This window comes from Halichoerus grypus, chromosome 1 (genome assembly GCF_964656455.1).
Source record: "Halichoerus grypus chromosome 1, mHalGry1.hap1.1, whole genome shotgun sequence".
In the NCBI taxonomy this organism is placed as follows: Eukaryota; Metazoa; Chordata; class Mammalia; order Carnivora; family Phocidae; genus Halichoerus; species Halichoerus grypus.
The window spans coordinates 48,024,910-48,050,358 of record NC_135712.1 but is presented as its reverse complement, the minus strand read 5'-3'; the positions used below and the strand labels follow the sequence as shown (position 1 = coordinate 48,050,358).

General features: G+C 37.3%; 1 pseudogene; it reads right to left on the bottom strand.

Moving 5' to 3' along the window:
* Positions 1 to 536: 536 nt before the first annotated feature.
* LOC118552286 (ATP synthase peripheral stalk subunit b, mitochondrial pseudogene) overlaps positions 537 to 25,449 on the bottom strand; it is a 36,091-nt pseudogene continuing 11,178 nt past the window's right edge.

The window sequence follows — 25,449 nt, the reverse complement described above, 5'->3', positions numbered from 1 at the left end:
CGCTACAAGAAAACAAAATTTCAGGCCAATATATCCCTGTGAACATAGATGCAAAAATTCTGAACAAAATACTAGCAAACCAAATTCAACAGCATATTAAAATGATCATACAGTATGATCAAGTGAGATCTATCCTTGAATGCAAAGAAGTTCAACATACACAGATCAGTAACTGTGAAATACCACATTAACAGAATAAAGAATAAAAATTATATGATCATCTCAATAGATACAGAAAAAGCATTTGACAACACTCAACATCCTTTTATGATAAAAACTCTCGTAAATAAGGTATAGAAGAAATGTACCTCCACAAATAAGGCCAAATACAACAAACCCACAGCTAATATCATTCTTAATAGTGAGAAGAACTAATTTTTTATTTTATTTTAATTTTTTTTAGTCGGGCAACAAATTTTATTAAAAGCAAACTGCTCATTCAAAAGTGATCAAGGAACAACTCAAAATACAGAGCAAGAAGGATAAACAAAACAAGTTGTTTTAATTTTCTCACTATATGAAATTCAAACTTTTCATTTTTAGGAAAGGTTAAGTGTAACTTCAGTAGACAGCAATACAGAAAGATTTTATCACATAGACTAGTTTCCTTAGTCAGTTACTTCTAGCTGTCTCCATTGGGATAGATGCATTTACAGAACTACCTGTGCTTGAGCCTTCTTTGCAAGCAGCTTTAGATCTGCAATGCACTTGGCAATTGTCTCCTTTTCCTGCTGTGTAGAGATGCTCTGCACCATATTGCTTCTCCACCCAGTTTATCATGTACTCTTGTTCCTTTTGACGCTTCATGTTGTGCACAGAGATATGATAGTCCAGGCAATTCTTCACCTCCTTGTTTACTCTAAGTAGCTGTTCCTGGTAAGTAAACTCCAGTGTCATAGCAATGTTATTCATCTAGACATCAAAAAGGTAATGGCACTTTTGAACCAGTGCCTGCTGTGACTTCTCCATGTCATTTGTGTCTGACCTGTTTGATGGAAGCCTGTTTCACTTCTAGTTGGGCAACTTTTTGCTCATTGAGTTTATCAGCAAATTCTCCAATAGAGGTACTATTTTTTTTTTTTTTTGAGGCGCCATATTTTTTAACTACATAAATTTGTAACCCTATTGTTGATATAACAGAGAGGGTCTCTGCAGTAATCACATATATTTCTATGGGCAGAAAATATAAGATAAGCCCAGTTCCAAGCACATTAAAGTTCTGTTACCCCAGTTTTGGGAAAAAGGAACTGGAAGAATTCCTTGGAGATCAGCCCCAAATGAACATTTCCTCTATAGTCAGGAAGAGGCGGTACAGGGGCAAGACTTGGCTGCCCTGTGTGAAAGAGCTTGTTGCCTGCGATACCCTTGGACCAAGGAGGGCTGAGCTCTTTAGACAGGGGGCAGCTGACCACCTGGGACAATAGGGGTCAGCGAGGGTCCACGCAGTAGTTAAGAACTAATTTTTTAGTTGTGTGTCAGATAAATCTGTCAATTCTCCTTTTTTTTTTTTTTTTTTAAAGATTTTGTTTATTTATTTGACAGAGAGAGACACAGCAAGAGAGGGAACACAAGCAGGGGGAGAGGGAGGGGGGAAGCAGGCTTCCCGCTGAGCAGGGAGCCCGATGCGGGGCTCGACCCCAGGAGCCTGGGATCACGACCTGAGCCGAAGGCAGACGCTTAATGACTGAGCCACCCAGGTGCCCCTCAATTCTACTTTTTAAAAAATAACTTCATTGCTTTATTTGTGTCTATCTAATTTTGAGTGCTTTATTCATTTATTCTCACTTTTCAAGGTCAATATTTTTAACAACATCTAAGGCAAAAACCCAGAAATTTTGGCCTATAGGGTTCTGAATTTTACTTTGCCTAACTAATCTCTTGCATATTTGATTTTTATTATTGATATTTTAATTATATAGGGAATTTTAAAAAATATGACTTTCTTCCATTTTATATCTCACCTGGAATCCTGGGATGTTTATTATGTCTCCTCATGGGTGGGTCACAAATTCCAACTTCTGTCTCTCTAGTACTAATAGACTCCTGGAGTCTTGGCTTTACACTTTGGCATCTCAGCTGGGGTTTTTTAGTTGGGATTTCAAGTCTCACTCTTCATTGGAAAGGCTTAGGAGTTGGAAATTCCTCAAGGGCAAAATGCTGCTGCATTTTGGGTTATCCTGTTGTTCCTTTCTCCCTGTTATGTTTTGTCCCCTTTGGTCTGTTCTCCCCAGCCTAATGAAACTGCTTTAAGCCACAATCTACCACTTGTGTTTAAAAATGATGGTCCAAATTACCAATGCCTCTGAGGGAAAAGCTAGTCATCAAAGTGGGTTCATCTTAATCTGCCCGTCTTTTCTGTGGGGTCTTTGCCCCTCAACTCCTGATTGTCTTGGCTGTTCTCTAATGCCTTCACTGATGCTTTCAAACTTTTAAAAATGTGTTTGATTCAGCTTTAATAATTGTTTTTGGCAAGCGAATTGGTAATGAGAATACAAGATTTTCCCCTTACTACATTCTTTTCTTATAATGTTCAAGTCCTTCTTAATTTAAAGCTTAGCTTTTATTCTAGTTTATTCTACTTTAAACTTATTTCTTGACTTATGTTTCAAAAAGCCTGTTTTCTTTTAATTTTATTAAAAATACAAAGTTGATAACTGGGTATTTACCCCAAAGATACAAATGTAGTGATCTGAAGGGGTACGTGCACCCCGATGTTTATAGCAGCAATGTCCACAATAGCCAAACTATGGAAAGAGCCAAGATGTCCATCGACAGATGAATGGATAAAGAAGATGTGGTCCATATATACAATGGAATATTACTCAGCCATCAAAAAGAATGAAATATAGCCATTTGCAATGACGTGGATGGAACTGGAGGGTATTATGCTGAGCGAAATAAGTCAATCAGAGAAAGACATATATCATATGATCTCACTGATATGAAGAATTCCTAATCTCAGGAAACAAACTGAAGGTTGCTGGAGTGGTGGGGAGTTGGAGGGATGGGGTGGCTGGGTGATAGATATTGGGGAGGGTATGTGCTATGGTGAGTGCTGTGAATTGTGTAAGACTGTTGAATCACAGACCTGTACCTCTGAAACAAATAATACATTATATGTTAAAAAAAAGAAGAAGAGAGTAGGAAGGGAAAAATGAATGGGGGGAAATCGGAGGGGGAGACGAACCATGAGAGACTATGGACTCTGAGAAACAGACTGAGGGTTCTAGAGGGGAGGGGGTTCGGGGGATGGGTTAGCCTGGTGATGGGTATTAAGGAGGGCATGTATTGAATGGAGCACTGGGTGTTATACGAAAACAATGAATCATGGAACACTACATCAAAAACTAATGATGTAATGTATGGTGATGTAATGTAACATAACATAATAAAATAAAATAAAATAAAAAACACAAAGTTGATAATTTCTAAAAATATCTTTGGTTTCTTAAGGTAAATCATTTTATGTGTGTGCTCTGTATCCCTAAGGGACTTCCTTTCTTTATGTTATTTAGTATTGCTTTACTCATTCTTGAAAGAGAAGAAATCTCCCCAGGTTCTGTGTTTGGAAAAAGCAATTTAAAATTTCTCTAAGTCCCCTGTACTCTTCACTTGGGTGTGGAGTAAGTTTCTCATATATTAAACTGAAGGGGGTGTTTTTATTAGATATCTAAATAGCCAGATTTCCAAGGTCAATGAATCATTGGTTTAGAATGGCTCTGATAGATCATCTGTCTTACAGCTAAATTCACTGACTCAGAGGGAGTTTATTTCTGAGTCCTTAGAGAATAACCACGGTTCTTTTACCAGAGTAGTCCTTGAGAAGTGACAATCCCAAATGTCCTGGTTTCCCTGCCTCTTCCTTTATTTCACCCCTTCCTTTTAGAGATTTCATGTTAAAAGATGCAATGTAACTCCACTTATGTGTCTTTATAAGTTACAACTGCCTTGGATTACAGAGGGTTATAAAAAATGAGACTTTTGGAAGGAGAATGTCTTAAAAATTGTTCTTGAGTTGTAGAGGAGTGGCTGCCAAGTGTGGGATAAGGGAAAGAGGAAAACTTTTATGTCCAGCAGCGCTGGGCTTTAATACTGATTACCCCACTCTCAAGCTACTTAAGAGTGGAAAGATCTAAACTTTTCTCAGTGGTAAAATTGGTATGACAATGTACCTTCCTGAAAAGATGATCTAGGGACCAGCTAACAAACAACACAGTTAGCACACTCTTGGTAAAAAGAGTGCTCCAAATACTAGCTATCGTTACTAATTTTATTATTATCATTATTTTAATAATCATTACTAACTTCAATTTGGATATAAGACTCTTTGAGAAATCCATGTATTTTGTACATTAAGCAAGGTTTTGTAATATTTCTAATTTGGTGAGGTGGGGGACAGGGTCAAATGAAAACTAGGGTGTGGCAATGAAAAAAGCAGTCTTGTGGGAAGAAGCTTAGTCTTAGGCCAGCCTTTGCGGTATGAATGTTGCAGCCCAGTCATCTAGGAGGCAAGAGTTTTCACATCAGAGCCTCTGCAATGCCCTATTGTACTTCTCTATGTCTCCCAAAGTTCTGTTGTCTCTGCTATGTCTAGACCTCATTTCATTTTGAAGGCCTTCACAAGCTGACTTCAATTTATCATTCCAATGGGAACTCAATCCATTCACTTTCAGATACTCCAAGTTACAATCATACCAGTCAACTGTGATATTCCTTGAATATTTTAACTCTTTTCCTCATCCATGCAGTTTTTTGTACTATTCTCCCAGACTGACCAGGCTTGAATGCCTTTTCTCATTTGTTATTGTCAACACTAATTCTTAAACTCTTCCTGCTTCATGAGTCAACAAAAGTATCTTCTTCCCAAGAGCTCTTCCCTTACTCCTCACCACTCTTCAGGTATTTTATTCTGCATTTTGGAAACTTATATTTGCTATTCTTCACCCTCCAAGCTGTAAATCTTTTGAACTGTGTCTTATTTTTCTTTACATTTCCTGGCAATGAGGTACAATTTTTGTACCTGGTAGGCATTCAGTAAAGGCCATTTAAAACTGAAATCCAGTATCTTAATTAATGATACTGTTTTTATTTAGATGCCAGTGGTAAAAGATTATACTTAGACAAACAGGAAACGGCTACTTTCAAAATCTGTTTGTTATAATTATGTTTGCGTGTATAGTCAACTGTGAGTAGATAATTATTTAAACTAATATTGCTTCCATTTCTATGGTCCCAGCTGTAATCAATGAGTCAGAGAAGTACTCTGTTATTAATTATTAAAGACTGGGTACTTCATACTGCACAGAATATCTCTAAATTTCCTTCACAGGATCAAGTAAGCTTTTTCTAGATTTTTATGCCCTATTTGCCGAGTTCTTAAGTGAAGTACTCATTCTCTTACTCTCAGAGTCACTGAGCTTTCCAAGTCAGAAACTAGTGTTTTATCCAGTCTTTTCTTTCCTCTATTCTATTTATAAGCTCTATCTAAATGTACCAATTCATTTAAATTTCAAAATAAGACACAGCTCTTCTGTTTTGTCATTATCTTTTCCTTCTTGGAACGGGTCATAACAATTCCCAACTTATGTCCCTGACCTTAATCTCTTTGCACTCTGGTCTGTACTAAAAATAGTTGAGCATTTAATCAATGCCAGTTTTCAAAATGATTATTCAGTAATACCATCTATGTGATCTGAAAATCTATTAAATTTAAGTGGCTAAAATTACTTAATTGAAACTTCTCAGCTTTGACTCAGTCGATCTTGTCAACCTCATCTTGTACTATTCCTTTCTGTGTAGTTCAATTCCAAGAACACACCAAAGCCTTTAAGACTCTGTTGTCCTCCTTTGCTTATTCTCTGCCTAGAACAACCCTTTTTTGCTGGCAATTTCCTACTCCCCCTTCAAGATCTAATAAAATATTAATTCCCAGGTAAGGAGTTGCTTTGTCCTTGGGGTTTCTCAGCCCTTTGCTAATGTACCTTTAGTAGTTTCTGCAGTGGGTAGTTATTTATTTGTTATCTTTGTCTCCCTGGAGTGGTAAACCCTGAGAGAGCAGGATTCCTAAATTACTTATCTTTGTAACCCCAGGTATTGCACAGTGCCTAATAATGGTAGGGACACAAATTGCTTTTCTTAACTCTGGCTCTAAAATTTCGGCCACATGTTTAAGGTATAATGAAAAGGACCCTAGATGCAAGTTAGGAGACCTGAGTTCTAGTCTTGGGTCAGTTATTAACAAGCTGTATAATCTTGGGTGTATCATATCATCTCTTTGTACTTTGGTTTCCTCATCTGTACAGTGAGGAGATTGGACTTGATGTTGTCTGGGGACCTTCCTTTTCTAAAGGATGACAATTCTAGGTGGGGACGTTTATACACTGATTTGAGCAGATCTGCCAATGGTAATGTTCTAGGACACATTCTTAATTTATAACTATTCATTTCTAACCATCCACTCATTCTGATTTAATGAATTTGATTTCAGAGTGAGATATTAAAGGTTCACAATGTTAGAGTTTAGACATGCGATCTTGGAAACACATGGGGGTCCTCACTGCACATGGTGCACACAAAAAAGCTTTTAATTAAACACATGAAATGTATTAGTCACATGCTCTTGAGAAAACTATAAAAAGGTCCCATCCCAAGCCCAGATGTGCCCTTGGGAAGGATTGGGACAGCAATAGGGGAGGAGGGGTGAGTTTCAGCTATGATTACTCCCATCTGTTGTTATTTAACAAACAAACAAAAAAGTTCCCTAAGTGAACACTAGACTGGGAAAAATTATAAGAAACTGATATCAGAGTTGGACTAAATATGTAAAATAGCTTCATAGTCCTAAATTTTGAGATGGGATTTTAGATTTCAGATTTTGTTAAAGTTGCAACTGCTTGTCACATCTTTTGTTTGACTTTTGCTCTTCGAATTCATTTGATGCTTCTGTGATGAGTCTAGAACATACTATATATTATGGTGGATAAATCTGCCCCATGGAGCTTAGCTTGACCAGAATTTTTCCAAACATAGTTTTGGACACAAAATACATTGATCCGAACATGTATGGAGAACAGTGATACCAATTTTTTTAATTTATTTAAGGATCCGAGAATAATTACAAGTGGAGAGAACTCAGCTAAAGACATATTAATCAATTTAGCGTCAATAAACCACCATTTAATTTAATAAAGAGAGACACACTACAACACGGTGTTTATTATTATGTTTATTATTAGCTACTCTGTTACATTTTCTGAATGGTAGCAGAGTTTCAGATAGTGTGTACCCTCCATGACTGTTGGTATTAATAAATAATTGAATGAACCAACTAAATTCTCATAGATACGTTAATAAAGTATGCAGTTGATTTCTGGAGATTGGTAAAGACTGAGGTGCTAAGAATATTTCACTCTGATTTAAATTTCTAATTTGTTGCTGTTCATTATAATTTGAGATCCTTCTGTGAATTTATATAAGTCTAAAGAAGATAGTTTGTCTGTGCTTAACCTTTCTAATGTATTTAAATGTATTCAATGTAATGTATTTAAAATGTTTTAATTTATTTGTTCTACATATTTGAAAAATATCATGAAGCTTAAAAGCAAATAATAATTCCTCTGAGATACTTTGAACTCTGATTAAATGTGGAATCTTTGAATACTTTTTAAATGTGTGATTTTTAGGGATGTCAACATTTTAAAAATAGCAACTAAATATTGTATTTTCTTCATGCAATCAGATAAAAAACACCTAAGTACAGTAAGTTTCCTTTACTAGTTCTACCTAGTAGTCAAATTTAGAGGCTTCATTCATTACAGCTGTAGAGAATCACACTAAAAAGAAAAGTGTTGCATCAAGTTATGGGAAATGTGAACAATTTCCAATAAATTAAGGTATTCTTTCCAAAGCTAGTTTATAGGAAGGATAAGGATCATAATTTAACTACTGAAGCAATTTTGTCCTTGTTTGTTTTTTCTTCCTATTGTAAATCTGAAGGAAATATGATACAATTTGTTTTTAACATGCTCACATGTGTTCCTATGGGATCTCTTAAATCAAGAGAAAAATCTTTGTATTTCTGGGACAAAAAATATGAACACACCTGGCACTCACAAAATGTGCTGAGCAAGTGGATCAATAAATGAACAATGACTTCAGTATTTTTACTCTGCTGGACCGATGATACCTTTCCGAATGCCATCTTGGAGATGTCTTCTAAACTGAAGCTGATAAGGAAAGTGCCTCCCCTAGCACTCAACTATAGAATATTTGGGAGAATTTAAAGGAAAAGCAATAATTCTCTTTCTTTCTCAAATTAATTTGCAAAGTTAATGCAATCTCACTCACAATTCCAGCAGGATTTTTTATGTAATGAGACAGATTCCAAAATTCAGATGGAAGAATAGTGGTCAACTCCAAGGATACTGTTCATATTTTGTTTTATGGAGAAGTCATCTATTTTAGCAGTACAAAGGCCAAAAATAATCAAGAATTTTGAACAAAGACATAATGAGTACATCTGTTCTGCTAGATATCATGACTCATTATAGAACCATGGTTTAGAATTGGTGCAGGAATGCACAGTGGAGCAGAAGACAGAGCTGCATATACCAAACCATGCATATACCGAACCCTGGTAACAGAGGTGGCATTCAAATCATTGGAGAAATCATTATTGAGTAGATGGGTCTGCCAATTGGCTCTCCATATGGAAAAATATAAAAGTAGATCTCTATCTCACATTGCATATCAGAATGTAAAAAAAGAAACTTAAAACATTCAGAAGTAAACATAAAGAATATCTTTGTGAAACTGGGGTAAGGAAGAATTTCTTAAGAGATAAAACCCAAAAGTTATGAAATAAAAGGTGAATTTGTCTAAATTAAAACAAATTCCTTTCAACAAAACACAACACAAACAAATTTAGAAGTCAAGTGATAGATGAGAATAAGAGATTTGCAACACGAAGAAGATTAGGATCCGGAATGATGGACAATGAATAAAATAAATAAAATAAATACAAATAAATGATGAAATCTAAGGCAATGTTTATTTCTCAAAAATGGCTGCTCAGAAAACAGAGCTTATCTGAAATATATGGGCAGCCTAAAACCACCAATCAGTGATATTTTTGCATTTTGTAGAAGACTCAGGTTGGAGTTGGTTAAAACAACAAAATAAACAAATGAAATGATGTAGTTTAATATAAATTATGTATTCCTGGGAAATGACCTGAAATTGCAAGTGTTGGGTGTTATAGAATACAAGCCTTCTAAAGATTATTTTTAAAATATCGAAATCAGTCAGTTTCCTCAATTGGAAATTAATGGCATATTCAAGTTAGGACAATTCAAGGATGATTTATTAATCAAAAGACTAATTATAAAGTGTGGTGGGAAATAAGGGAGGTGGCAAGGAAAAGTGCAGGAACCAGGGCTAGCAGACTCAGAACTCTGCCCCCTCCTCGGTCTGCAAAAGTAAAGCAAAGGAAGGGACAGGTTTCTGGACATGGAAGAAGAAAATCATGAGGAGCTGGGAGCCTTGAAAGGAGCAATGGCCTTCTGTCCAGTGATGCAGCCAGACTGGGTTGATGTTTAAGAGAAAGAGCCAGAGACTAAAAAGCCCAACCTCAGTCTCTGTCCTCCCTCTCATCTCCTGTTAGACTTGCCATAGGCTGACCCTAGCAGGAAGCCTGAGACCAAGGAATTGTGGGTATCTGGTCCATATAAGTCAGCTTTTCAGGGCAGAAAGTAGGCTGGAGTAGGAAAGGGAGGATCTGAAGGTAGAAATGAAAGATAACTGGCACAAGAAGCAATATTGTCCATGATCATATTGTGAAGATCATGAATAGCAAATGGTATTTGGTAGCTTGGAACAAAGTCTTGTGAGTGTATTAAACACAGATTCAAAATTTATCTGAATAGAAGTGAAGATATCTGTTTGAGAAAACTGTAAGTGATGCACAAAGTGGCTCAAAGATGGCTAACGCTGATGTTGGACATGCTTATTAGAAATTTGAATAAAATTGTTTAAGAAATGTGAAGGAGAAAGCAATATTTTAAAAATATTTTATTATGTAATGTATGATTTAAAATATGCATTTGAAATGGCATTAATATGAAATGTGACACAGACATTTCATGATTTTATCTTTATACATAAATATTTTTATATTAAAGTTGTACAAAACTTTTTGTATTTTCTCATTTGGAACACTGAGAGAGATAGCCAGACCCATATGGTATGGAAGAGCTATGGAGAAAGTGATAAGTGAGTATAAAAATGGACAAAAGATATGAACCAGCAGTTCAAAGAAGAGATAAGCCAAATAGACAACAGACATAAAAAAGATGCTTAACTTAATCAGGGAAACTATTAATCAGGGAAAAAGATTAAAATGAGATACCATTTCACACCCTATTTGGCAAACATCAAGTCAGATGTGTGTGAAAAAGATCTTGCCCACTGCTGCTAAGAGTGTTAATAATTCCCATCACTTTTTGAGACACTTGTCAATGTCTAGTGAAATGATAGCCTAAGACTCTCTTGACCTAGATCTATAAAGATCTGGGTTGATCTAGAACCTCTTGCTAATGAAAGTAGGAAAATATGCAAAATATATTCATTGTGATATTTTTGTAATAGTGAAAAACTGGAAGATATTTAATACCACTCAAGAGAGAAATGAATAAAATGTAGTTTATTTATATATTGGACAATTAATAGCAATTAAAACAAACTAGAGTTATACGCATCAACATAGAGAAATCTTAAAATCAAAGGTGGATGCAAAAGCAAGTTTTAGAATGATTCATATTATAGAATGGCATTTACATAGATTAAGCCCAAAGTAATGTTATATATTGTTTTTGTATTCATAGATGTAGTATAAAAACTTGTATTGGAAGGGATATATCCCACACTCCTCTTAGCATCTGGCTCTGGGTAGGAAGGGTGGGAAGGATGGGACTGGACAGGTGTTGGTAGCATGAAAGTGTACAATGTTTTGGCTTGAAATACCTGGATGTTTGTTTGTATTCAGATTAGATTTAGACTCCGTTTCTTTTATGTCCTGAAACAGTCTGAACACATATCCAAGAATCATAGCTACAGTCAACATAGTTTTTATTATTTGGAGGCAAATGGAGATTTGTTTTCTTAGTGCTGTGATTTTCAGGGCAAGTTATAAAACTGTTGATTGGAGCAGTTATAATCATTTTCTACAATTTATTTCTCCACTAGCCTATAGTCCAATAGGAAGACTTTTAAATGGAAGAAATTGATCTCAGCTAATGGAGTAGTAGGAAGACAAATGCAATTGTCCATATGGTTAGCTGAGAGCAGATTGTTTAAAATTGATGAGTCTTCTTTTTACCAATTTAAGAGGTGACATGCTTCTAAGATGACAACAGTGTATAGGAAGAACATGAAAGACTTGACCAACTTCCCAATTTGTATTGTCAATTATATTGTGACATTATTTTTGATTAAATATTCAATTTACCTCTATTCAAATATAATTATCACCCATAAGCAGAAACTGAACAAATTAATTTTAAAATGTCCACAACTGTTAATTATGTGTCACTCACTCTTTATTTATTTATTTATTTATTTATTTATTTATTTATTTATTTTATTTTATTTTATTTTTTTTTTTTTAAAGATTTTATTTATTTATTTGACAGAGATAGACAGAAGAGCACAAGCAGAGGGAGTGGCAGAGGTTGAGAGAGAAGCAGGCTCTGCACTGAGCAGGGAACCCGATGTGGGACTCGATCCCAGGAACTCGATCATGACCTGAGCCGAAGGCAGACGCTTAACCATCTGAGCCACCCAGGCGCCCTGTGTCACTCACTCTTGTCCCCATTTCCCCATATATCTATTTCCATCTGTTATGCCTGAACTACAGTGTTCTCTTCTAGTTCAGTTGGGTTCTCTGAGAGCTCTATTTGAATTGAATCCTTCTAATCTTCTGTTCCTTTGTAATTGTATGGAGCATCCACTGTGTGTGAATTTCTCACTTCCTATTCCCCATCTCTTTAGATAATTTTACTTTCTTATGAAGTTGTAATAAATGAACCCCGCCAGCATTTTTTCCCCATTTGACTATTCCATTTACACTACTGCTGTAATTATTGCATTGCATTGGCTGTATTCTATTTGCACATAATGCCTTTTCTGGATTAATTAACAAGCACTGTGGCAACTTGCCAAAAATACATGACATTATCATGGGGACAGAAGTACTAATACACTATTCACTAATGGACCATCAATTTCAATCTTCAACCCTTACCTCCCTCTGAGTTGCTGCCTATTCAACAGACCATTTGGATGTCTCTGAGTAAATCAAACTTAACAACATTCCCCTAGAACTACTCCTCCCACCATGTTTTCTGTTTAGTCAGTGACATCTCCATCTGCTAGGATGTGCAAGTTGGACTGTCACCCAGTTTCAAGATCTTATTTCTCATATCCAGTTTTCTTCCAGGGTATGTCAATTTTGCTTTCTATGTATCCCACAAATCCACCTGGATTCAAGCCACTTACTCTTACTAACCATCTGGACCATTCAGTAGACAATTTACTGATCTCTCAGCTCTTTCTCTTGCATCCTTCATTGTGTTCTGTACACTGTAACCAGAGGGAACTTTTCAAAGATGCCAAGGCAATCACTTCACATACACTCAAACCCTCAACCTCTGATTGCTAATAACCCTGTCCTTAGGCTAAACACCAAAATCCCTTATGTGACCTATAATGCCCCGTAAGGTCTGGCCCCAGTTACCCCTAACACCCTCTGCTTCTCACACACTATTACATGATATCATTTCCTTTTTATTCTCAGTGCCTTCTGTTATATCCCACTCTATCTGGTTGACCCCTACTCCTCTTTCAGATTTCTTCTCTCTTGCCACTTCCTTAGAGAAGTTTTTCCTGACCTTCCTGAATTGGTCAAATCCTCCTATTATTAGTTTTCAGAGCACTCAGGACCTAATGTTTCTTAGCACCTAGCACAGTGGTAATATTACATTCACTTGATTCAAGTATTTTTTTTCCCAATAGACCCACACTGCCCATACATTAGCCACTAGCCTAATTAATTAAAATTAAATGAAATAAAAAATTGTTTCTTAGTCCCACCAGCTACATTTTAAGTGCTCAAGAGTCACAGGCAGCTAGTAGCTACCTTATTGGGCAGTGCAGAATGAAGAACATTTCTATCATCGCAGGATAGGATAGCAGACACTACACTCTAAGTTCTTCTAGGCAGACACTCTTTCTTTATTCTTTTTTATTCTGTCACCTTTCTATCTTTGTCTTTGCATGTATTCTTAGTGCCTAGCAACATGTCTGGCTCATAGAAGACCCTCCAAAACATTTTTTAAGCAAATGAAAGAATGAGATAATGAATGAGCACCTTAGAGCCTTGTGAGGACAAAAAGTAGAGCAGTCAAGAATGTTCTACACTGTGAAAATGTTCTCGGAGGCTGGTATTTGCACACCTTTGCTTCCTGAGGCCTTAGGACTTTATGCTTGTCATGTGCTCACTTAGTGACATGTCTACACAAAGCTTTGTTTTGCTATCTCAGATTTTACTTGGCAAACATGGTCTGGAGATCCTTCATGAACATTTTGTAAGAGAGAGTTCCTTGTGGAAATAAAAAAGTATCTGATTGAGGCAGTAAACATGCTCACAGATGTTTATCAGTTTTTACCAGTGAATAATTGTCGTGTCTGAGATGAGTTCTTAAGCCTACAGCAATATGCAAAGTGATGTCAGGGATCACATTTCTGATTTTACTTTGTTTTATTTCAGTTTAATTTTACCATTTGTGAAGGGGAGAGTTAATGAAGTATAGTCTAAAAAACAGTAAGGAGGGGCTCTGGTTTCACTGAAACCTATGTTAAAGCTGCAAAACATCACAAAAGGGTCTAGTGCTTTAATTGAGGGAAAAGCAGGGGCACCTGGGTGGCTCAGTTGGTTAAGTGTCTGACTTTGGCTCAGGTCATGATCTCAGGGCCCTTTACTGAGCCCAATTTGAGCCCCATGCTCATAGGGGCGTTTGCTTGCCCCGCTCCCTCTTCCTATGCTCCTCCCCCACTCATGCTCTCTCCCTCTCTCTCTCTCAAATAAATAAATAAAATCTTTAAAAAAATAATTGAGGGAGAAATTAATTAAGGCCCATGGGCCAAATCCAGCACCTCGCCTGTTTTTGTAAACAAAGTGGTATTGGAACAAAGCCCAACCCATTCATTTATTCATCTATTGCTCTTTTCACTATGGCAACAATGAGTAGTTGGGACAGAGACCAGGTAGCCCAAAAAGTCTAAAATATTTACTACCTGGCCCTTTACCGAAAAAGTTTGCCTACCTCTGTTTTAACTCCTATAGTAGCAAAAGTTTCTTTTTGGGGGGCCATGAGGATGAAATCATGGACAGCAGGTGTGAAGTAAGCTGCCCCTTGCTATGCTGTGTAGATTGATACCCTTTAGATGTTGGCGTGGGAGAAATGGGAGGTTGGCCTGAAAAAAGATAATAGATTAGGAAATATGCCAATGAGAGATGAATGCTGGAAAATGAGAGGCTGCAGAAGTGAAGCATATGTGGGTAGGCTTTGAAAGAATGTGGGTCCTAAAAAGCAAATTAGAAGCAGAGAACACCTTTATTTTTTTTTCAGAGTTAAACACTATCAATATTTTGATATATTTTTTTCTACTTCTATTTTTTTTTACATAAACAGATCAAACTGAGTATATAATTATATCATTTGGGTTATCTTATGTTACAACATGAAAAATTTTCCCATGTACCAAAGTATTAACAACAGCAAGATCTTTAATTAGCTGCAGAGTATTTTCATCATAGAACTATATCATGTATTTTATGTGACCAATCCCTTTTTATTGGACATTGAGGTAATTTATGAATTTTTTTCTTCTGCTATTATAAACAAAGGTCATTAATTCTCTTTTTAAAATCACTGTCTGGGGTTCCTGGTGGCTCAATCAGTTAAGCATCCAACTCTTGATCTCAGCTTAGGTGTTGATCTTGGAGCCATGAGTTCAGGTCCGGCAATGGGCTCCATGCTGGGTGTGGAGCCTACCTGAAAAAAAAAATCAGTGTCTAATTTTCAGATAGCAATGTACACAAATTGTAAGGGTATATAACTTGCTGAATTCTCATATGTGTATTCACCTTTGTGACACTAAGTGTGATTAATTTTTCTTAGTTACTCTGAACAAGTGGAAGTCTCCAAAAAGAAGGCTTTCAAGAACTGATGCTGGTGGTTCCTGGCTTTCACCAAGATTAGAAGGATTCTGTGTCATGGACCTTTAATTCTTCTTTTTAAAAAAATATTTTTTTATTTAAATTCAATCAATTAACATATAATATATTATTAGTTTCAGAGGTAAAGGTCTGTGATTCATCAGTCTTATATAATACTCAGTGCTCATTACATCACATGCCCTCCTTAATGTCCATCTCTCAGTTACCTCATCCCCCCACTCCCCTCCACTCCAGCAACCCTCAGTTTGTTTCCTATGATTGAATCTCTTATGGTTTATCTCCCTCTCTGATTTTGTCTTGTTTTATTTTTCTCTCCCTTCCTCTATGCTCTTCTGTTTTGTTTCTCAAATTCCACATATAAGTGAAATCATATGATAATTGTCTTTCTCTGATTGACTTCTTTCACTTAGCATAATACCTCTAGTTCTATCCATGTTGTTGCAAAAGCAAAATTTCATTTTTTTGATGGCTGAGTAATATTCCATTGAATATATATAGCACATCTTCTTTATCCATTCATCTGTCACTGGACATCTTGGCTCTTTCCATAGTTTGGCTATTGTGGACATTGCTGCTAAAACATTGGGGTGCAGGTACTCCTTCGGATCACTACATTTGTATCTTTGGGGTAAATACCCAGTAGTACAATTGCTGGGTCATAGGGTAGCTCTATTTTCAACTTTTTGAGGAACCTCCATAATGTTTTCCAGAGTGGCTGCACCAGCTTGCATTCCCACCAACAGTGTAGGAGGGTTCCCCTTTCTCTGCAACCTCACCAGCAACTGTCGTTTCCTGACTTGTTAATTTTAGCCATTCTGACTGGTGGGAGGTGGTATCTCATTGAGGTTTTGATTAGTATTTCCCTGATGCTGAGTGATGTTGAGCACTTTTTCATGCGTCTATTGGCCATTTGGATGTCTTCTTTGGAGAAATGTCTGTTCATGTCTTCTTCCCATTTCTTGATTGGATTATTTGTTCTGTGGGTGTTGAGTTTGATAAATTCTTTATAGATTTTGGATACTAGCCTTTTATCTGATAGGTCATTTGCAGATATCTTTTTTTTTTTTTTTTAAGATTTTATTTATTCATTTATTTGGGAGAGTGAGAGAGAGAGGGAGAGAGAGAGAGAGAGCACATGAGAGAGGGGAGGGTCAGAGGGAGAAGCAGACTCCCCGCCAAGCAGGGAGCCTGATGCGGGACTAGATCCCGGGACTCCAGGATCATGACCTGAGCCGAAGGCAGTCGCTCAACCAACTGAGCCACCCAGGCGCCCCATTTGCAGATATCTTCTCCCATTCTGTTGGTTGTCTTTTTTTTTTAATTAAAAAATTTTTTTTAACTTTTTTTGTGCCTTTATTTATTTATTTATATGTTTAGTTAGCCAGCATATAGTACATCATTAGTTTTTGATGTAGTGTTCAATGACAGAGAATGCCTTTAGATCAACTGTTGGGAAACTGACTCTGACAGCTATGCCCAAGAAGGAAAAATGAAGTCAGAAAAACTCTACAGACAGTTTCTGGGAAAGCCCATTCAGGAGTGAAATGGTCATAAAGAGATTAGGTTTCAACTAAGACTGAGGATACCCTGATGTAGATAGAAGCTGAATATAGTAGAGGCAGAGAGGTCCGGAGAGCCCATTAACTTGAGGCTCACATTTACATTTTTTATTTTACCTCTGAAAGAGATTATATATAACATCAATGAGCAACACTGGCAGGTTTGAAAGAGGGCAATGATATTTAAACTGTAAAAAAATTTGACCGTGTGTGTGTGTGTGTGTGTGTGTGTGTGTGTGTGTGTGTGAATCTTGGAAGCCATGGAAAATACAAGTGACAAGCCCTGTAGCATAAACTTTGTAGCCAGGCTATTTTTCTTCAAACTTTGGCTCTGCCATTTACTAGCTGTGTGACTTGGACAAGTTACTTAACCTCTCTATGTCCTGACACTCACCTCCAAAATGAAGATCATAATAATAGCACTCCCCAGGGTTGTTGAAAGGATTAATGGGCTTACATTCATGAAATGCTTACAAGTGCGCCTGACACAATGGGTGCTCTAGGATTCCATGAAATACAGAGGCCTCCCTCTCTCTCAGCATTTGACTTGCCCTGGCTATAAGATGAACTAGATGCAAACTTTGGATATGATCTCAAAATGTCGATTCATGTGGGTACTTGTTTTTGACAGACTACATAAATGGTATTAAAGAATTCATGTCCTTTAAATAGATGGTTGGTTAGTGTATCAGAGGAATGAGGACTTGTTTTTTGGATTTTTTTCTCCTTTGAACAGATTGTAAAATAGTGTCTGTGTGGAAATTGCATCTCACTGACCCAAATTCCTGCCTGCAAAAGAGCATACTACTGGGCAGAAAAGAAAGTGAAAAGGTTGGTAAAGGTGGGGGAAACTCAACTCAGGCGGGTGTTTTTGTTTGTTTTAAAACTGTGGTAAAAAATATGTAACATAAAATTTACCATCAAAACCATTTTAAGTGTACTACTGAGTAGTGCTCAGTAGATTCACATTGTTGTGCAACTAATCTCCAGAACTCTTTCATCTTGTAAAACTGAAACTCTATACTCATTAAAGAACTCTCCATTCTCCCCTCCCCCCAGCTTCTGGTGACCACCATTCCACTCTGTTTCTATGAGTTTCACTCCTCTGGATACCCCATGTAAGTGTAATCATACAGTATTTGCCTTTCTGTGGCTGATTTATCTCACTTAATATAATGTCTTCAAATTTCATCCATGTTGTAGCATGTGTCATAACTTCCTTCCTTTTTCAGGCTGAATAATATTGAATTTTATGTATTTACCACATTTTGTTTATCCATTTATCCACTGATGGACACATGGGTTGCTTTCACATTTTGGCTGTTGTAAATATGCTGCTATAGAAATGGGACACAGTAGGCAGGTGTCTCTCTGAAATTCCTCTGTGGTGTGGCTTCCTTGGCTCCCTGGCCCCCTTGCTCCCCAGAATATTAGAAGAAGGTTGTTCTCTAAACCAGGCAGACTGGGATTACATGAAGTTTCACTCCTTACCAGCTCTGCAATCTTGGACAAGTTACTTAAGTTCTCTGAGCTTGTTTCATTCTCTGTAATAAAGGAACAGTGATATTTAAACACAGACTTCTTTTAGGAGTTAAATTAAACCCACAAACCAATCAATGTGATAGAACACATTAATAAGAGGAGAGAAAAGAACCATATGGTCCTCTCAATTGATTCAGAAAAAGCATTGGACAAAATACAGCATCCTTTCCTGATTAAAACTCTTCAGAGTATAGGGATAGAGGGAACATTCCTCAAGTTCATAAAATCCATCTATGAAAAACCCACAGTGAATATCATCCTCAATGGGGAAAAGCTGAGAGCCTTTCCCTTAAGATCAGGAAAGGATGCCCACTCTCGCCACTATTGTTCAACATAGTACTAGAAGTCCTAGCAATAGCAATCAGACAACAAAAAGAAATAAAAGTATTCAAATTGGCAAAGAAGAAGTCAAACTCTCTCTCTTCACAGATGACATGATACTTTATGTGGAAAATCCAAAAGACTCCACCCCCAAATTACTAGAACTCATACAGCAATTCAGTAATGTGGCAGGATACAAAATCAATGCACATAAATCAGTTGCTTTCTTATACACTAACAATGCATCCATTTACAATAGCACCAAAAACCTTAAGATACCTCAGAATAAACCTAACCAAAGAGGTAAAGAATTTATACTCTAGGAACTACAGAACACTCATTAAAGAAATTGAAGAAGACACAAAAAGATGGAAAAACATTCCATGCTCATGAATCAGAAGAATAAACATTGTTAAAATGTCTATGCCACCCAGAGCAATCTATACCTTCAATGCCATCCAGATCAAAATTCCAATGACATTTTTCAAAGTGCTGGAACAAACAATCCTAAAATTTGTGTGGAATCAGAAAAGACCCTGAATTGCCAAGGAAATGTTGAAAAAGAAAAACAAAGCTGGGGACATCACATTGCTTGATTTCAAGCTATATTACAAAGCAGTGATCACCAAGACAGCATGGTACTGGCACAAAAACAGACATATAGACCAATGGAACAGAATAGAGAGCCCAGATATGGACCCTCAACTCTATCGTCAAATAATCTTCGACAAAGCAGGAGAAAATATGCAATGGAAAAAAGACAGTCTCTTCAACAAATGGTGCTGGAAAAATTGGACAGCCACATGCAGAAGGATGAAACTCGATCATTCTCTAATACCATATACAAAGATAAACTCAAAATGGATGAAAGACCTCAATGTGAGACAGGAATCCATCAAAATCCTAAAGGAGAACATAGGCAGTAACCTCTTTGACATCGGCCACAACAACTTCTTTCAAGATTCATCTCCAAAAGCTAGTGAAACAAAAGCAAAAATGAACTTTTGGGACTTCATCAAGATAAAAAGCTTCTGCACAGAAAGGAAATAGTCAACAAAACAAAGAGGCAACACACAGAACGGGAAAAGATATTTGCAAATGACACTACAGATAAAGGGCTGGTATCCAAGATCTATAAAGAACTTCTCAAACTCAACACCCAAAAAACAAATAATCAAGTCAAAAAATGGGCAGAAGACATGAACAGATGCTTCTCCAAATAGGACATACAAATGGCTAACAGACACATGAAAAAGTGTTCATCAGCATTAGCCATCAGGGAAATTCAAATCAAAACCACATTGAGATGTCACCTTACACCAGTTAGAATGGCAAAAATTGACAAGCAAGAAACAAGAAATGTTGGAGAGGTTGTGAAGAAAGGGGAACCCTCTTACACTGTTGGTGGGAGTGCAAGTTGGTATAGCCACTTTGGAAAACGTGTGGATGTGACTCAAAAAATTAAAAATAGAGCTACCTTATGACCCAGCAATTGCACTACTGGATATTTACCCCAAAGACACAGATGTAGTGAAAAGAAGGGCCATATGTGCCTCAATGTTCATAGCAGCAATGTCCGCAATAGCCAAACTGTGGAAAGAGCCGAGATGCCCTTCAACAGATGAATGGACAAAGAAGATGTGGTCCATATATACAATGGAATATTACTCAGCCATCAGAAAGGATGAATACCCAACTTTTACATCAACATGGATGGGACTGGAGGAGATTATGCTAAGTGGAATAAGTCAAGCAGAGAAAGTCAATTATCATGTGGTTTCACTTATTTGTGGAACATAAGGAATAGCATGGAGGACATTAGGAGAAGGAAGGGAAAAATGAAGGGGGAAAATCGAAGGGAGAGATGAACCATGAGAGACTATGGACTCTGAGAAACAAACTGAGTGTGTTAGAGGGGAGGGGAGTGGGGGATGGGTTAACCAGGTGATGGGTATTAAGGAGGGCCCATACTACATGGATTACTGGGTGTTATATGAAAACAATGAAGGGTGGATCACTACATCAAAAACTAATAATGTATTGTATGATGACTAACATAATAATAAATTAAATTAAAAAATAAATTAAACCATGTTTGTTATATTGTAAAAGTTCAATAAATTCATTTCCCCCTTTCCTTCAAATGTACCATTTCTTCTCTGATCACCTACAAATATCTCCTTTTATTCTTGTTTTATTACAAGGAGAGCCACAAACATATCCATGAGGCCCAAAGTTGGCTTGTGCATTAATACTTAAAAAAAAAAAAAATGTCCTCCAGGGATCCTAGAAGAGTTGGGCCAACCTTGCTTAACTAAACAAACACTCCTTAGAGTTTCAGGGTTCTTTTGAAAAAGGACTGACCTATCCAAGAAGTCTTATGATCTAAGTTGCCTTTTTTATTTAAAACCAGGAAATAGTATTTCTCTTTTTTCAAAAGCCATTTTAGATATTTGAATTCAATTCAACACAAACTTTCAGGGTATGCCAAATTTGACCCACATATGTTCCCTGATGCCTAACTCTTTGGGGTCCACTTATTTGACCCTGATCTAATGAAGAAAATAAGACCTTTACATGCTTATGTTGGCAGCAAGTGTTTGATTTCATTCCCTTTGGGGAACGTCATTGACATAAATGCTTCTGTGTGGTACACCTTAAAGAACATTACAGTATAGTGACTATGCCAGTAATGGTCTGTTTACTTAAACTCAATTCAGTGGTATAAATATTACTTTAAAATGTCAGCAAAAATGTATTTTTAAATCACTGGAAAAGTATACAGAGAGAATTTGTGATTTTAGATCTTGGCAAAAAACTATAAAGAAATAAGGTGCCAGATATGTACTCTGCTGGGAAAATTAAGCTTAATGATTATTTTTTTTTTTTTTTTTTTTTTTAAGATTTTATTTATTTATTTGACAGAGAGAGACACAGCGAGAGAGGGAACACAAGCAGGGGGAATGGGAGAGGGAGAAGCAGGCTCCCCGCCGAGCAGAGAGCCCGATGCGGGGCTCGATCCCAGGACCCTGGGATCATGACCTGAGCCGAAGGCAGACGCTTAACGACTGAGCCACCCAGGCGCCCCTGATTATTTTGTTTTGAGAGGAAAAAAAATTAAGAGAATGACTTGAACTTTGAGGAAGAAAAATAATGTAGAATAAAAGAAACTTGGTAGAGGTGACATAAAAATTGGACAGATGGATACAAATGATACTTGCTCTTAAAATTCCACACATAAAAGAATGTAAAATAGCATTTCAACATCGTGATTCAATGTGACATTAGCTAGTACTAAAATGGGTAAACATACATGAGCTTATTTATTTTGAAGTTCTTTTAACTATTGAATCAGAAAATTAGGTTAGATTTATAAAATGTTTTGCTTTTGCAAAAACAAGCTCACACAAATATAGATCATGGTCATTGTTGGAATTTTTTTTGCGTGTGAATGTTTAGCATAACATGTTTGCTGAGCAAGTTGAGAAACCTAAGAAGTGTTCTGAAGAGCCCTGGGGAGTTTGAGTGTCATCTTCTCAAAGGGGGGAAGAGAATTTCAGTCTTACAGGATAGGAGTGAAAACAGGGCTAGGGCGAGCAACAGATCATCCCAGATTCAGTGAATCCTATATAGTGTTGGGGTAAGAGAAAGTTCTAGGGTCTTTGAGTCTATCATTACTTGAGTAGAGTCCATCACCTACCTTGACGTGGTGGACTTTGAAACCAGGCAGTAGCTGAAGGTATTAAGTCAAGCCTTTTGGTGCTTATTATCTTCAGAAGAAGCTGCGGTGCCAGGTATTAGGGGTGAGACTACTAGCAGGGGGCTGGCAGCATTGCAATCACTTTATTGTAAGAAAGTTTCAAGTATTAGATCTATTGTTGTTGGGGTCCCATGTAGTATTGTGAAGTCACAGTTCCTCCATTTATCCAAAAATAAATGTTTTTTTTTTAAGATTTATTTATTTATTTATTTTAGACCGAGAGTACGAACATGAGCAGGAGGGGCAGAGGGAGAGGGAGAGAGAATCTGAAGCAGATTCCGTGCTGAGTGCAGAGCCTGAGATGGAGCCCAATCTCACAACCCTGAGATCACAACTTGAAATGAAACCGAGTTGGACGCTTAACTGACTGCACCACTCAAGTGCTCCCCAAATAAATGGTTTGAGTGATTACTGTTTGCTGGGTACCACCTAAGACCTAGCTTCCCAAGATTAGTAAGTATACAATTCCTGCCCTCAAGAATCCTAAATTCCTGGGCGCCTGGGTGGCTCAGTTGGTTAAGCGACTGCCTTCGGCTCAGGTCATGATCCTGGAGTCCCTGGATCGAGTCCCGCATCGGGCTCCCTGCTCGGCAGGGAGCCTGCTTCTCCCTCTGACCCTCCCCCTTCTCATGTGCTCTCTCTCATTCTCTCTGTCTCAAATAAATAAATAAAATCTTTAAAAAAAAAAAAAAAAAAAAAAAGAATCCTAAATTCCCAAAATTAGTAAATGCACAATTCCTGCCCTTAGTGCACAGTTCTACCTGTTCAATGGTGTGTACAATGTTCGGTGGTGATCATTGATGTTCTCACTATCAGTAGGTAGGGACTAAAGCCAAAAGATGAGTGCACATCTCAGAAAAAATAGACCTTATATAAGGGGCCATTGACCCACAGTTTCCACAAAGCAGAAGTTAAGGGGATGGAAAGGAAGGATTAGAGTTAGTATGGGCTATGCCCAGGAAGGGTGAAGCACAGGATAGTTTAGAGTTGTTTAATAGCCTGTGAGAGCTGTAGGGGACCTGACCTGTCATCTATTAACTCATTCCTCTTTCAGCTCAACAAAGCGGAGCCTATAGGCTGAAAAGGTATGCTTTAAAGAGAACAATTAGCCTTTTTTTGTGGCATAGATACTCTTAAAATATCCATATTTTATAGGGAAATCCATATTTTATTTTAGGGATAATCCATATGCTGGTAACTTCACAGATCTTTCCAAGATCACCAATGATTACATTGTGTCTAAATTTACCCAATGCTTTTCACTGATTTTGTCTAAGTGATCTCATGACCATTTGACACTGGTCACTCTTTGCTATTTAAAACTTTTGACTCCTTTGGTGGCATCATATCTTCCTGGATTTTCTCCTATTTTTCTGACCAGTCTTTCTTAGGTCTCCTTTTTAGTTTCTCTTCTTTGGCTAATCTCTACATCCTGATCCTGTTTCCTGGGTTTCTGTCCATCCTTCCTTTTTTTTTTTAAGATTTTATTTATTTATTTGACACAGAGAGAGAGAGAGAGCACAAGCAGGGGGAGAGGCAGGTAGAGGGGGAGGGAGAAGCAGACTCCCCACTGACCAGGGAGCCTGATGAGGGGCTCAATGCCAGGACTCTGGGATCATGACCTAAGCTGAAAGCAGATGCTTAACCAACTGAGCCACCCAGGCACCCCCTGTCCATCCTTCCTATTCTTATAATCCTCATAGTCTTTCTGAGCAGTCTGACCTCCAGCCATGACTTTACTTTCTGTTTGTAAGTTGATAATTCCTACACACATCTCAAGCTAAGATCTGTCCCCTGGATTCCAGGCCCTTATTCCAGAAGCCTCTTGAATGTCTCCACTTGGCTGTTCCATGTGAGCCTTAAACTCAATAAACACAAAACTGAAATTATCATCATTTCTCCACCCTGACACTGTGTCCCCAAATCTTTTCCTCTTCTATTCCTCATTTTGCTTGGTACCATGATGCTTAGACTCCTCAAACCCAAGGTTAATTTTTGATTCATCCTCATATTCTTTTGAACAGTTTTTTTACCTGTTTAATTCCTTTCCTCCCCAATGTAGGGCTTGATTTCATGACCCTGACCATCATGACCTGAGCTGAAATCAAGTTGGACACTTAACTGACTGAGCCACCAAGGTGCCCCTAAAAATATGTATTTTTAAAAATCTAGCAATATAGGAGAAACCAAGTGAATATGAAATGATGCTTAGGTTTACAATGAAACTATTTTATGCTCATCAGAGGGGCAAAAATGAAAAATGTGATGCTTTAAGTGTTGGTGATAATATGGAGACATGGGAATTCCAACATTGCTGGTGGTCTTTTGGCGGAGGACTTAGCAATAACTAGTAAACTCAAAGATGTATGTGTCCTTTGACCAGTAATTGGAACTTAAAGGTCCATACTCTAGAGAAACCATAGCACATGTACACAGGAAGAAATGTTTGGAGATAATGACTGCAGCTATGTGCAATAGCAAAAACATGTAAACAACATGAATGTTCAATAGGAGAAGAGAAAAAATTCTGAATAGGTGTTCCCTCTGGGAATAAGAGGGGAATGAGATTAGGGAAAGTATCTGTATTGTTTCATTTATTAAGAGGCTTAGTGACTTTGCCAAGTTATACCAATTAGCCAGAACTTTAATAGTATAAAAAAGAGTAGAAATAGTAAAATTGGGGTTGAAGTATTCAAAAATAAAAATGTGTTTTTGGAAGGGATAAGGATCAAAATAAACTCAATGCCTTACGTAATTGTGGGTGGGTCATAAACAATTTTTTATTTTGGCCAATTCACGACCTGTCTTGACTCTATCAGAGAACTGTTGAAAACATTGTCTACTCTGACTTCCTGGATATGCCCTGCTTTAGTGGTGCCATGTAAACAACCTCACTGGCTTTTTCAAGGGGAGTTGTAATATGAAGGCATCATGTGATAGAAATTCTGTTATGTTTCCTTGCTAGTCCATTC